Here is a 14592-nt window from a genome sequence, read left to right as displayed (position 1 = left end):
CTACATAAGTTGAAGGAATAATTGTAAGTGTTTAACACTAGGAAATAAATTGTAACATCGTTTCTGCAATATATGTAACATCTGTTTAACCAGCTTTAATTCCAGGCTTTGAGCCAGGCATTTTGAAAATTAATAAATCTTGATTAGGCAGAGAAGCTGGAATTATCTTCTAGATTATAGAAATGGGGTGAAAAAGAATAAAAATGGGGGAAATTGCAAGAAATATTTGAGGGACCCATTGGCATTCCTCAATTTGATTCAGCTGCGTGCTATTTTCTTAGCCAATTTATTGGTTCATTTTCTTAGGCTTAAGAAATCATGGTAAAAAATACACATATCCGAACTTCTTGACAGTCTAGAAAAAATAAGTAGAAAGCATAAAGAGATCCTTGAATAGAATGTTTTATTTGTATGAGCTTATTTCATGTTTAAGAGTTATTTTGGCCCCAGCCAAGTGAATTTCAAAGGAATATCAAATAAGCATTGAAGGATGCAGATGTGGAAATGGGAGTGTACCTCATGCTGCTGAAGGCTTTAGAACAGATTCCTTTGGGTCTTTCAGCCCCCAGTTTCAGTGTGCATTTCGTGTTAATTAAAAATAAGAATAAGATTTCTCCACTGCTGGGGAAGATCTTACTCTCTCTGATGGTTTTGCCTGCCAGGCACTCGCATCCGAGGATTTGCAGAAATTATAATGATAGAATGTATTGATTTTAGCCACCAAATGGCAAAACAAAAGTCAGTTGGGGCTCCCCTTAATAATAAATGCCCAGAACTTTCCATGATTTCTGAACCCGACAGGATTATATATACTGGTTCAGCGAGCAGCCAATGCACTTGGCATATGGGGCAGAGTGTGGGAGTGGGTGGTTAGACAGAAGGTCTGTAAAAAATTAACAGCTCCATAACTAAGAGGCAACATTCAAACCAGGAGGGCAGAAAATCTCTTGCAAAGACAAACACTGTGATTACCTTCCCACTGCGGCTTTACTGTGATTTACAGCTACTTGGTCATGAATTCAAAGAAAACCAGGGAAGAAATCCAAACTATTAATGGTGTCAATGGCTAGAGATGAGAATGCAAACATCTATTTCCAAGTGGTCACTCTGAGTCAGGGACAAAAAGGATGACCTCATTTCCTAACCTCAGTGTCAGCTGCTTAGTTCAATGGTTAAATCATTTTGGAAACTCATTCCCTTTTACATCCAAGTCAGTGGACCCTTTTGTGGATAGTGTTTTCTCTCAACTGCACTGTGGTCTACCTCTTTGTCTCATGGTTTAAAATTAAAAAGGAAATTGTGTCAATGAGAAACCCTTCCTGCGAGCAAAGAAAAAACTCAGAACTCCTGAGTCAGAGCTGAGTGGATTGCTTGGTATCTACTGTGTCCAGATAATGACAACAAGGTGACTGATCACTCATTTACCGATAAATCCCTGTTTCTTTAAGCTCTGATAAATGTATTGTAATGATTTTCTGTGGCGTTGGGCTTAATCTTTGGAAGTGATTAGAACACATTTTCTCTGGTTTGTACTATTTCACCTGGTTTATAGGGGTACCTTGTTTTAAGATGCAAACATATTCCTCCTAAGCAGTTAATATTTTTGTTCTCAATTTCTTTTAATTTTAGTCAATTTTTAGACCCAAGTAACAGAAATTTTTGCAAAGAAAGGGCTGAGGTGTCGATGTTAATGTAATACCGAAAACAAGCAAAACACAAGTCTTATCTGAATAGACCAGCCTTGTGAATAAAAGTAGATTGGTTAGCTGCCAAAATAGAAAGAATATTCTGGCAAATTAATGCTGTTTTCCTTTACTTGCTGAGGAATGGTAACCTCTTAAGTCTATTGTGTGCCTCCTCACTATCAAGTTCAATGTGCAGCCTCTGTTTTGAAACAGTCATTTGGACTGTAATAAAAGTAGCACTTAGCCTTTAAAATATTTAGTGTGCCTTCATATTTCAGACCACAGCACCGGGGCTGGCACTGGCACAGTACACATCTTCCAGCCGTAACAAAATGAGGTGCGTTTACAAATTGCAAGGTGGTGGCTCTTTAGCGGCACATTTGAATGTAAATGTGATATCTGACAATACTACATGTAGATGTTGTCTTTATGAAATAAAAAAACTTCTTAGATCAATTTTAAAGTGTAAGCTTATGGTAATTCTGAAACATTTTGTAAGAACCAGATGGATGTGGCCTCAGAGTATAGTAGGAAAAAGTATAACTGGAATCATGTGTGTAGCATGAGACGCTCTAATAATAAAAATGCTATGATTGATAATTGTGTGCTTTTGTATGTTGCAACATATTAGGTGCTCACTGATTTGTTCAGAGTCTATATGAAAGGCAAGCTGGAAGCCTTATTATGTGCTAGATATTCTTAGAGGCATTGAGGGACAATAATGTGGAATAGAGAAGAAGAGTCTTTAAACCATGAAAGATAATTGTTTGTTTCGGTAAAGCCTGCTATATTCATGGACTAATTTACAGAAATTAATTTGTCATGGGTTATGGTACTCCAGAAACATTTTCCCATTAGAAAAAAAGGAATTGCTTTCCTGTTAAACCAGTTTTGATGAAAAGTACCTAAAACACAGTATACACTGTATCATAAAATCTAATAAATAAAAGTATAAAAGGTAGAAATCCTCTTGTCTCTTCAGTCCCCCACTAGAGGGCGCATCTCCTCCTGTCCCCCTTTTTTTGTGGGAGGAATACAAGAAAAGGGGGGTACAGTATAAGCCCAGGCTGCAACAGGCTGACTTAGGGGAGGTGACGAGGAAATCAGAGTCCCATGTGCCACTGCAAGGAAATGGGGTTCCTAGAATCAAAACACCCAGTCAAAGTGGGTATCACTGGGCCACCTTTCAGAAGTAGAAGGTGTGCCTCACTCTGGCTGGATGAGCACATCTAAATTTGGAAGCACTTTTATATTAAATTATTAAAATTTATAATAGGTACTTTTTGAACATTGCATATGATTTTTACTCACCAAATAGCTTAAACATGTTTTTAGGTTATTTAACTGTTTCTGTTACTTATTAAGCAAATATAATCATGGTGAGACCTTTCATTTTACTTAGTGCACTATATCTAAGTTTAGGGAGTCAAGTTTCTGACATTTGATGATACTATATCTCAGGTTGTCAGCATAACAGTGACAAGAACTTTCAAATTACTTGCACGAAACCAACAGTACTTTATTTTTCCTGTCTCTCCATGGGGGATTAATTGCTATACTTTTTAAGTCACTTAGTTTTGAAATGCTTAGTTAATTAGCATTTCAAACATAATGCAGCCATTAAACTTAGCTTAGGTAAAACACCTACCTGGAGCATGTTTTTACTTGAGAGAGCTATTTTAGATAAAGCATGTTAAATTACTTGATTTTCTTTATAGTGCCCCATAATATAGTTCCCAAACTATCACATAACTTGGCAGAGTACGTCCCAAAATGTTTCAGAAGCTGTAGAGGAATAGTCGCCTAACCTTTTCTTGGTCAAGAACCATTAATAGATCATACACTGTGGACCTTCTCCCCAGGTAGAATATGGGAGAAGAACAGCACATACACATATAATCCATGAGCCAAGGTTAGCCTAGGGTCACAAACCCCATGCTGGGGAGTAGGGTTGGCAGGAATGTTGCCAAAGGATGACAAAATCTGCCCTTTTATGAGTTTCTCCCACAAATACTGCTTAATAAACCCTTCACAAAAGTGGAAAGAAGTGGGCAAGGGTGGAAAGACATATGGGGGCTTTGGCCATCAGTGGGAGAAAAACCTGTCTATTGAAGCAGAAGACAAGGAAGAGAGAATGGTCCCACAGAATCATAACAGCAAGAACAATATAGCAATAGTAATGACTTATTGAAACTTATGTGCCAGGCCCTGTATCAAGCAGTTTACATGGATAACTTAATCCTGCGACAAAGTCAATAAAATAGAGATAATTAAATTCCAATTTTATAGATGAAGCAATTGAGCCATAAAAAATGACCAGCAGGCCTAATGCCACCCAGTAATAAGTGAAGGACCCTGGTTTCCATGCCCAGGATCACAATCAATATGCAGAAATAAAATAGCAGCAGGCTTGGTCGGTTTGGTAGCAGGAAGTTGAAATGCATGCAGTGATGTTCTACTGGGCTCTGAAGTCTGAGGCAAGTTTATATTCTGGAAGTAAGGGGTGCGTTTGATGAGCGCTAGATTTTAAAATATTTAAAATGCTTTTCCTTTTTTCATGGAATACATGTCTCAGAATTGGCCAGAAAAAATGGTATGATTTGCAGAAATTCTGTGAGGATAATGATCATAAATTTACAGTGATGATCTGGCTGTTGAGCCGTCTTTTCCCCCAGCAGTTCTGGGAAACTCCAGTGTAGGTATGGAGAAAGCATGCATCAGAGAAATATCAGGGCTTTGGTAGGGCCACTGAATGATGTCATAGGACACTATGTCAACGATAAATAAGAAAAAATATGGGATAATCAAAGAAGCAAATGTCCTCAAGATTTTAATGAAGTTGGAAAACTTTTTGTGGAGGAAGTTGAACAATCCAGTTGGAGGTTAAAGAAATCATAATCAGAACTCATAATTCAAGAACTGGTGATTTTGTATAAAAATTGGCTCCTGCTGCGGGTGTGACTTCATGGTGATTGGATGATGAATAGAATACCTTTAGGTGCAAGTGACAGAAGTATAGCCTCACTAATTTAGGCAAAATTGGCAAAGGGGTGCTGATGAGAAAGTATGAAGGCTGGAGGTGGAGGCAGCCCTGTGGTGACCTTTCTGAGGATTCAGACACCACCGACAGGCCCAAGGGTCTCCATCTCCTCTCCTGCTTCTTCTCCTGGTCCATCAAAGAAGGCAGTGAGGGAGATACTGCTCTAAAACATATGTTCCACCGACATTTCTATTCCCCACAAGGTTAAGTCACATAAATTGTATCTTGTGCATGATTTGAAAAAAATATATATTCTCATTAATAGTAAGACATAGAGAATGGGGCAAAAGTAGGTTTACAGTTGTGAGTACATGAAATACAGTTTATTCTTGTATTATTTATTAATTGTTATATTATTTTCCCATACAGACCACTGTAAACCTACCTACTTTTGCCTCACCCTGCATCTAGTTATACCAAGATACATTTTTATCTACTATTACTATGTCTTGAAAATATTTTCTTTCTAATTTTATCCCCATGTCAAATTTTAAAATGCTGAGGATTTTGAAATTCAGGCAGCCCTGCATTATTAGTAGCAATAGGGGGCCATGATTCATTGCTTGCAGTTTTACCTTAAAGTTTAATTAAAAGTTTTAATAAGTTGTAGGTAAAAATTGTGTTTTCTACTTTTATTAAGAGACCCATATAAGGGTCTTCTGTGCTTTGTTCCTCCCAATTAAATACTTGTTCTGTGTATAAAATTAGTGTAAAGATTGGCTTATGGTTCAAAGATACCATTAATTAAGTGATAATCTAATGTATTCTGAAACCTGTTTTGTTTTCAGCTCAAGTCTGGGTCTGTTGCCAATTATATCCCAATTAACTTCAGTTGCAGTGTGAGAAATCTTTCTTCTTTCTTCACTGCACTAGATAGAGGGGATGCCTTTTACTGACGCTTCTCTGATCTTCTAGCTTTGCTCCTCTTTCAAAAATGATACGCTATATGAAGCATGTTAATTTGCTCAGTGAATTTCACTGAGTCCTACTGTCCCTCAGAGTCTATTTGATCAAAGCATTAGGAATATATAATGTGTGAAATTAAAGGGAAAGAGGTCAGAATACAGTCAGGGATGACAATGTATATTGAACACTTTCCTGAACAAAAATTTGTGAAATGCTAACTGCATATAAGACTTTGTTCCAGCTGTTATGGAAGTAGATGTTAGTACATTTTGTAAATATCTTAAAAAATACAGATGCCTTCAAAAATAGCAAATATTTACTTCAGAAGAATAGCAGTTTCTCAGTTGTGATTAACCAGAGATGCAATACAATGCCTGGAAAATCTACAGGCAGTGGATCTGCTCCAACCCAGTTTTAATCCTTGTATATCGGGTATAGTAAAACAAATTTCACTTAGTAGAAAAAGATTTTGTTTATTCTGAAATGAAATCTCCAAGATTTCTAACCTACAATGAAGAAATAATAAGTGCAGGGTTGTGTGTGTGGGTGTGGGTGTGTGTGTGTGTGAGAGAGAGAGAACTGGAAGCCATTTCTCATAGTTTGTAGTTGTGCTCTTAGGTCTGTAATTAGGCAAGTTGATACAATTTGGGAAAGGGTTTTCTAGCCTCTTTGACATTTCAGTACTGCCAGGAAGTGAATTTGAATGATGGTGAGCAATAGAACACATGCTTGTTCCCTTAGGATGGGTGAACCCCATGCCAGGACCGTTCAGAGAGCTGATCTTGCCTAGAGAAAGCACCTACCTTAGTGTTGTGCATGTTCTCCCTGAGCAGAAACACTTCGCCTTGAGCATGCTCTCTCAAACAGTTGTTGAATAGAGTATCTTCTTCAGAGAGTTTCCAGAGGGCTGAGCATACATGATTACAAGTTTTTGTCTAAGGGAGCTAAGAACAATTACACTGAGCTAGCCTAGTACCAGAGGCATGAATAAGAAGCAAAAGATGTCAGTGACCATGCTATCAATCATATTTGTAACTAACAGATATCGAGTACCTAGCATGAGCTAGATAGTGTTGTAAATGCATTACATATAGTCTTTTGAGATAGTTATTCATATCATCCTCATTTACACGTGAATTGGAACACAAAGAATGATTTAACTAGGCTCAGGCAGAATTTGAAGATGGCTTCCTGAGGTTCCCAATTCCTGGTTACTCAATCAAGCACAAGTCTAGGTACTGCTGTAAAGACACTTTGTAGATATAATTCAAGTTCAAATTCAATTGATTTTAAAATATGGAAATTTATACAGGTGGGCCTCGCTGACAAAAGTCACATGAACTCTTCAAGGCACAGAGTTTTTCCAACTCGTGGCAGAAGTCAGAGATTCTGACCACCAGAAGGTTTTGAGGGGCCATTGCTGCTTTGATGAGAGTGACTCCCTAAGGATAACCAGCAAAATAGGGACCAGTCATGCAGCCGCAAGGTGCTTGGTTCTGTCCACAACCAGTAGTAGATTTTCCCTAGGCTCTACAGTCAACCACCCATTCTGGCTGACGCCTCGATTTCAGTCTCATGATACCCGAAGCAGAGAACCCAGTCACACCATACTGGACATGGTGTGAACAAATATGGCTTACAGAAGTATGAACAAATATGTAGGTGTTCTTTTAAGCTGTTCTGTTTGTAGTGATTTGTTACATAGCAATTGAAAACTCATATAGTCATACATTTACTGAGTACACATGCTCTTACCTGCTGAGTCTCTATAAGATAGGCAGACCTAAGACCCAGGAAATACACCTGGCAGTCAGACTTAAGGCTTGGAGGTGGCAAGTAACAGCCGATAGCTTGGCGTGAGAAATCGCCTCCACAGACGAGAATGATCTCCGATGTGCCCAGGTCTTGAAAGACAGAAGCAGAGATTGAGAATGAGAGATAGAACAGAGATAGGAAGATAGAAAGATGGAGAGACAGAGAGAAGAACAGCGACAGAAAGGGGGAGAGAGATGGAGAGAGGCTGGTTCAGAAGTCTGATCTGTTGGCAGCCGGGTTATTATCACAGGAGTCAACCTTAGGGACTGTGGTCTAAAACAGCCTTCCGGTTTAGAGGTATTTGGAAAGTGGGCAGAAGAAGCATGAGCATGGCACCTAGAGACTTGCAACTCAAAGTGTGGCTTGAGGACCAGCAGCATCCACATCACCTGGGAGCTTGTTAGAAAGGCTGAATGTCAGTTCCTGTGCTAGACCTAATCAATCAGAATCTGCATTTTGGTAAGGATCCAGATGATTTATTTGTATACTAAAGTTTTTGAAGCACTTGTGAAAGTCCTTATAATATATTTACTATATGCTCCATGTGTGGTTTAATTTATCTTGGTATACAACATCCCTCATTAAAGAAAAAAGAAAAATGGACATGTATTGTGTTTTTTAAGTTTGAATGGTGTGCATATCTTAAAATATGACAACTGGAACCCTATGAAATATTATTATGTGTTTAAATTTTAAAGCATATATCACTATTTTAAAGTATACAAGCCTATTTTTTATTATGAGAATTACAAAAGAATTTTTAAAAATCAGTATATGAACAGGGAGGATAAAAAATAATTTTATTTCTTATAAAATTAATCATCAAATTAAATATTACAGTTATTTTAAAGAAAACAATGCAAACAACGGAGGCATATAAACTTAAATTTAAACTACCGATTTCCCCCCATGTGAAGCTGGATTACTTGTAGATGAAAGCTGTTATTTTGCCCTAGGCTATGAAGTAATCGTGAATATGAGAACACTTTATTAGACAGGTAAGGGAGTGAGAGCAAACAGCTGTGAGACCCAGGGAACGACATCCCAACATGAGATTGCCCTTAAAATCAAAATAAATGACTCTGATTTTCAGGAATGTTTGTGGGAGATCATTTCATCTTTCATCTACTTTTAGGAAAGCAAACATGACAACATTCCAGCTATCGTTTTAGTCGTAAGATAATTTTTAGTGAAGAAACTACATGTAGTTATACAGAGAGCTCTTAATTTTTTTCACCGAAGGCAACATACTTACAATTAGTTTAAGTTAATGATTTTTGTGTTAACCTCTTAAGTAAGTTTTTTAGTTAGGAAAAATAGAATTGCATGAAATTCAACTGTCTTCCAAAAGTTATGACATTTCCAATATCGTATGGTAGGTTTCTATTTGAAATTAGTGCCCTTAACTATGTTTCTTGCACTATTATTGTAGGAAAAAAGAGAGGGCATTATTTAAGCAATTTCCCTTCTGTTATACCATATTTGGAAGGCTGCCAGGAACTGATCTAACAAGTGGTATCTCTTTAACCTGGTCTATAATCAGAAGCCCTCCTCTAAAACAGGGTTTACGTCTTTGGCATGGTACATGCCTTGTGATTTTCAGAAAGTAATTACTTTATTAAAATAGTAATTCATTAATTACAAAGAATTAAAATAAATATACTGTTTACAAAATCTTCAACTAATAAATACTATCTCCATATAATTGTGAGTATTTCTCTTACATAATGTTCTGCCACTGCTTCTCAGTAAGTGAGAAGACTTTGCCTAGGACAACACAAGGTGTACTGGGACAAAGCCACCATCTATGTGTGTGTGCACATTCAGTGCCTTTGCTGACACTCCTACCAGTGCAAATTCTAACCACTTTCACAGCACACCATTTACATGAGATCCAAGAAGTCAGTTATGCGGTAACTCTCACACTCCAGGTACATAGCTGGAAAGTTGAAGATTCCATCCTGGGGAAGTGGTGCCACCGAATAACAAAGCTAGTGGAATCTGAAGTTCAGTGTGAGCCTGAAGGGGAATCTGTTTATAAGGTTACATGCAGCGTTTATCTACTTGGGACACATTTTCATCACCATAGTTTACTTTTAAGGTGACTCATGATCTCAATTTGTAAGAATGCTTATGCATTATGCAAAGTGTACTTATAGTCTATATTTCACATATTTTATATATTTTACTTATACTTTTCATGTATTGAGCTAAGAATTTGTGGTCATAAAATTAGACTTATAAAAAACAAAAAAATAAAAATTAGTGCTAATAGGAAAAAAATAGTGCTAATAAATAGCTGGACATCCAGTTGAAAGATACAAAGCTTATATTAGTACCTTTCATTTTCTAGTAGATTTTCTCTTGTTTTTTTCCAGAGAGAAGGGATAAAAAGTGTACATAAATAGAACAATACTAGTAAACTATGGGTTTAATTTTAGTCTAAGCTGTATAGCTATGGAACATAATTTTTTTAAAAGTTATACTGGCCCTTAATGAGTTATCTGACTCTTAGTCATGTTAAGGTGCATTGGCATTGGAAATGCAAAAACAAAACAATCAGTGACATGTCAAGGCACCTGCACGCATATATGCTTATTTTAAGTCACTTTTATATAAAATGAAAAATGTACTTGGGCTACAGAGCTGATCTGATTTTCCAATCTCACGTACCTATTTAAAATGATTAGAACTGTTCGTTTCCCTAATCCGCATCGCTCTCTCTTCACATTACCGTTTCTGAAATCAGCACATTCCTTAATCTTTGTACTTCCTTTCAATGTTGGATGATTTCCAATTTGAAGTGTTGTTTTTGAACCTAAATAGAATCAGCTCAGAACAGCTCTATGATACATTGAGAAATAAAGGTGTCTTTGGAGAAAGAACTTCAAGTGCAAATTAACTCGGGATAATTTAACCTGAGTGTGGAATAATTTGCAGTCTTTCTTTGGTGCAGCTGTGGGAATTGCTTCTGTGGGCCCCACTGGGGGAGTTGCCCGGCTACTTGCAACTTGGTCACATCTGTCAGCTGCAGCTAAATGGAAAATACAGTAAAAGGTAACATTACAGAGATTTGGGACATTCCCTACAGGGTCTTGTCTCCTTACAGCAGTGAATAAATTATGTGAAAGCTGAAATGAAATACAGTATTGTTGATTTGCCAACTCATGCAATCTGAAAAGAATGAAAAAAAAAATCATTTCTTGGATTCACCGTTTAAATACTCTATAGCCAGAAGCCCCTGTCTAGTGGGTTCCTATTTCCTGATCCTAAAATCAAACCTGTGTTATCTAGTCAGGTGTGTTCTTTTTTCTGATTTGTCTGTTTTCCTGAAAATATTTTACAGGGAAATGATCATACATTGTATTTAGATACATATATTCAATTAATTTTTATTTTTGAAGAAAAAGAATCCATGTACTAGATTCAATCAGACATACCGGCAGGCCTACGATAGGAAGTGTCAGAGTCCATCAAAGGCTAATTTAATGATTACGATTATGTAGTGAGAATAGTCCACAGCTTCCGTATCCACAGGGGCCCTGGACAGCTAATAGACAGCCCAAACACCGGGTATCCAAACTTAGTCATGGACTGAAAGAAGTCAGTGTGCGGTGCTTACTTACATACGTTTAATTGGTGATATTTTTAGTGGAGGAATTTTATTTCGACTCCTAGGATGGCACCTAAGTATAGAAACTAGGTGACCTTCAATCTGATCTTCTGACAATACAGGTTCCTGTGTTTCCTACAGAGAGATCTTTAACTAAGTGGCAGGTTGTTAGCAATAGCTTCCCCTCTCACTTTGAAGAGTTCTTGTGAAGGTTAATGAGAAGACATTTGAAAGAGATTTATTAACTGTAAAGGATCAATAATTATCTTTTGGGGCTCAATTAACAACTGAATTGCTCATGCCTCTTTCTTGGGCTTTGTTCATTCAAGAAATATTTACTACATGTTAAATTTATGCAGAATATCATATAAGATATACAGTTCTTGTCAGTGTAAGTTATCAGTATCCTCAAGGAGTATGGTAGCATATAACAAGCATGAAAAATAAATTGTGGACTGACTTAAGAAAAGTGAGAATTCTGTTCATTCTTCCTGAAGTTATCCCTGAAGAGTTCTCAGCATGAGCTGGGCCTTAAACAGTTAAAGAGCATTCAACAGTCTGAGTAACTGGGGAGGTTATTCCAGGGACAGAGAATGTAATGCAATAATGTTTTGAATGTTCAAAGCCAAAGATAGGTTGGTCAAGGGCAAATAATACTATTATGTTAAAAACCAGAAGTTACAGTTAGAACTACAAATCTTATAGTAGGAAATGTTATCAGAATCCATTGTTAAATCCACAGAGATGGCAATCAGTTTGGCCTTGCCAAATTCAAAGAGTCATTGAATTCTATGCATCCATTGCCAGTATTTGAAAGGCTAGTAGTTCCCACAAAATTCTTATTTCTAGAGATCTTGAACTTCTGATCAAAACTACAGTAGTGGATATACATTCTTTTATGGCCACAATCAGAACACAACTCATAGTTCATTAATACACCTTTTTAGTATATAAAAATCTTTTTTTAATTTTTTATTTTTATTTGGAAATGTTTACATCAGTACAGTGATACTACATTTTAAAAGACATTGGGTGTCATTACTTCAGATATCATTTGTTTGTTATAAAAGAGACACAAAAATTATTTACATGATGAAAGATTTCAGTACTTTAATGGAATGGGCTATGTCACGTGATGCTGTTTCAATAGTGATTTATTTCAGTCTACATACTTTGCAAGAATGTCACCATCTCTAAATAAGAAATAGTCCTTGTCATCTAGAACTACGTTGGTTTCTCCATATTCTGGAAGAAGAACTTTATCTCCAACTTTAGTACTAATTGGTCAAATCTCTCCACCCTTTCCTTTGGAGCCTGATCCAACAGCTGCTACAATTGCTTGCAACACTTTTCCTTGAGACTTTTCTGGAAGCATAATGTCTCCTTTGGTTACAGTTTCTGCAGCACACCTTTCAACCAATACAGGGTCAAAGAGGGGCAGAAACCTTCTAAATGCCTGTCCTGCCATGACTCTGGGCTGCCACGGTTTGTGCTATGCTGTGGAGCCACGGCTGCCAAAAGAGACCAGCAGCCAGCCCTTGGCACACGTGAACTTGGGAAAAGGCCACTCAGCACACAGGCGCACTCACCCTCACTACCCACCCCACTCCACACAAGAGAAGGTGGCTGCAGCAGCAGCTGGGAGGGCTCTGCACAGCCCACTGACATCACAACCCAGAGGCAGGAAGAAAAGTGGCACTCTCTCCAGGCTTTTCTGGGCCTCCTGCCCAGGTGAAGGTACTATCCCTGTGCCCCCTCCCAGAAATTACATACACGTGTTTTATTCTAAAATCATAAGCATGTAAATTCTGTAACATAACGATATCACACTCAAGCACACCATATGACATTTCGAGTGAAATGTTCAAATTGCTGTCCATTTAGTTTGAGACATTCATGTGCCCTACCAACCACACTCAGTGGCATTATTTCTGTGGGGCCCTGTAGATAGGGCGTGAGCTCTCTGCATTATTTTACCGCTGGCTCTCTTCAGGTATGTATGTTACTTATGAGTTTGTAAACCCTAATCAGTAATATTCCAGAAGTCCATTTCAAATTCACAATACTTTTTACTTTCTTCACTTTGAACACTGCCAGGAATTTCTCTTCTGAGGTATCACCTTCACATTTTAGAGCATTTTTAGAAGTTCTTTCCTATTCCAAATCGAAATCGGCTTGTATCTTTGAGGTGTTTGTCTTACATATGCTTAATAGAGCCACATTAGAAGTTTAATAATAATTTTTTCTGTGACAGATCTTCACAACAATATATTATCTCCTGGCAATTTCACCCTTATTTATGGATTTAATTAACACCCATGTTGCCAACTATTATTTCCAACTGCCTACTGAATATGTCTAGATCTTTCTCCCACATGATAATTCAAACACGATATGACTGAATTGAGTCTGAGCTCATCTTCTTTACCAAACCAGGTTGTATGTCCTTATTCCCTAGCTTACTAACTGGCCTCAGCATTTATGAAATTATTTAGTCTAGAAATACAGTCTTCCTAACCTCCTTGCTTTGCATCTTATTTATGCAGCAAGCACCATGACTGCACTGAAACTTAGTTCTTCATTACCACTTACTGCGGACCACTGCCATAGCCTGCTGGCCCCATGTAACTGAGCGTGCCCACCTCCCCTCTGTTCTTCATGCTGCTGCCATACAATCTCTATAATATTGGTTTTATCCTGTTGTCCCCCTGATTTACCAAATGTCACTTCTTTGCCACCATATTTAAGATGAAGTCCAAACTATTGAGCTTGCTCTTCAGAATCTGTTTCCGTCTACTTCCCAGTATCATTTACTACTACTATATCCTAACATTACTGTCTTGGGACCAATCACACCAACTTTTAGCTTTCTATATTATCTGCCAATTAACATCTCTCCCAACCTCCTTTTCCATCTCATTTGACAGGCTAATTTCTTTGAGTTTTGTAATAAAATTCCATTAATGCCTTCTTGGTCAGGTCATTCTGCTCCACCCCATTTGAGAGTAATTAGGTACTCAATTTTGTCTTCCTACCTGTGCATATAGCTAGTACTACATGGAAATCAGTATTTCATTTTTCCTCCCTCTCTAATACCAAGTAGGCTATTGAGGATACAGATTACATCTTTTTTTTTAATATTAAATTTTATTTAGTTACTTTTCAAGTACATTTTTTTTCCCCCCTTCCCCCCCTTGATATTTTCTGAAATTCTAGCATGTAGCACAGAGACTGGCTCACATTTGGCATTCATTAAATTTTAATTAGAGAAGTGAGTCAATAACTACCTCTAAGTTAACCATTTTCAGATCGTCATATATTTTAAGACTCTCCATTATCCTGACTGTTCTTGGTATATTCTCTCTTTTACCAGAATTCTTCTTTAGTTGAAGTTTATTATGACCAGCAAGAGATGAACAGAAAACATGGTTCTGTGATAAAATTTCTATGAACTTAAAAGTTAGATATAGCTGGTTTAATATCTCATTTCATCCATATGCTAGCTGTATGATTGTGGCAGATTTAGTCACCTC

General features: G+C 37.4%; 1 protein-coding gene and 1 pseudogene across 2 annotated transcripts in view; one reads left to right on the top strand and one right to left on the bottom strand.

Annotated features, from left to right (window-relative positions):
* THSD7A (thrombospondin type 1 domain containing 7A) overlaps positions 1 to 14592 on the top strand; it is a 356792-nt gene that overhangs the window by 91662 nt on the left and 250538 nt on the right. The gene's annotated exons all lie outside the window — the stretch shown is intronic.
* LOC119065342 (10 kDa heat shock protein, mitochondrial-like) lies at positions 12219 to 12529 on the bottom strand (annotated as a pseudogene).

The sequence above is a fragment of the Artibeus jamaicensis genome, unplaced genomic scaffold (assembly GCF_021234435.1).
Source record: "Artibeus jamaicensis isolate MK-2021 breed Jamaican fruit bat unplaced genomic scaffold, CSHL_Jam_final contig_923, whole genome shotgun sequence".
Taxonomy (NCBI): Eukaryota; Metazoa; Chordata; class Mammalia; order Chiroptera; family Phyllostomidae; genus Artibeus; species Artibeus jamaicensis.
The sequence above is the reverse complement of the archived record's forward strand: the minus strand, read 5'-3'. Positions and strand labels throughout refer to the sequence as shown.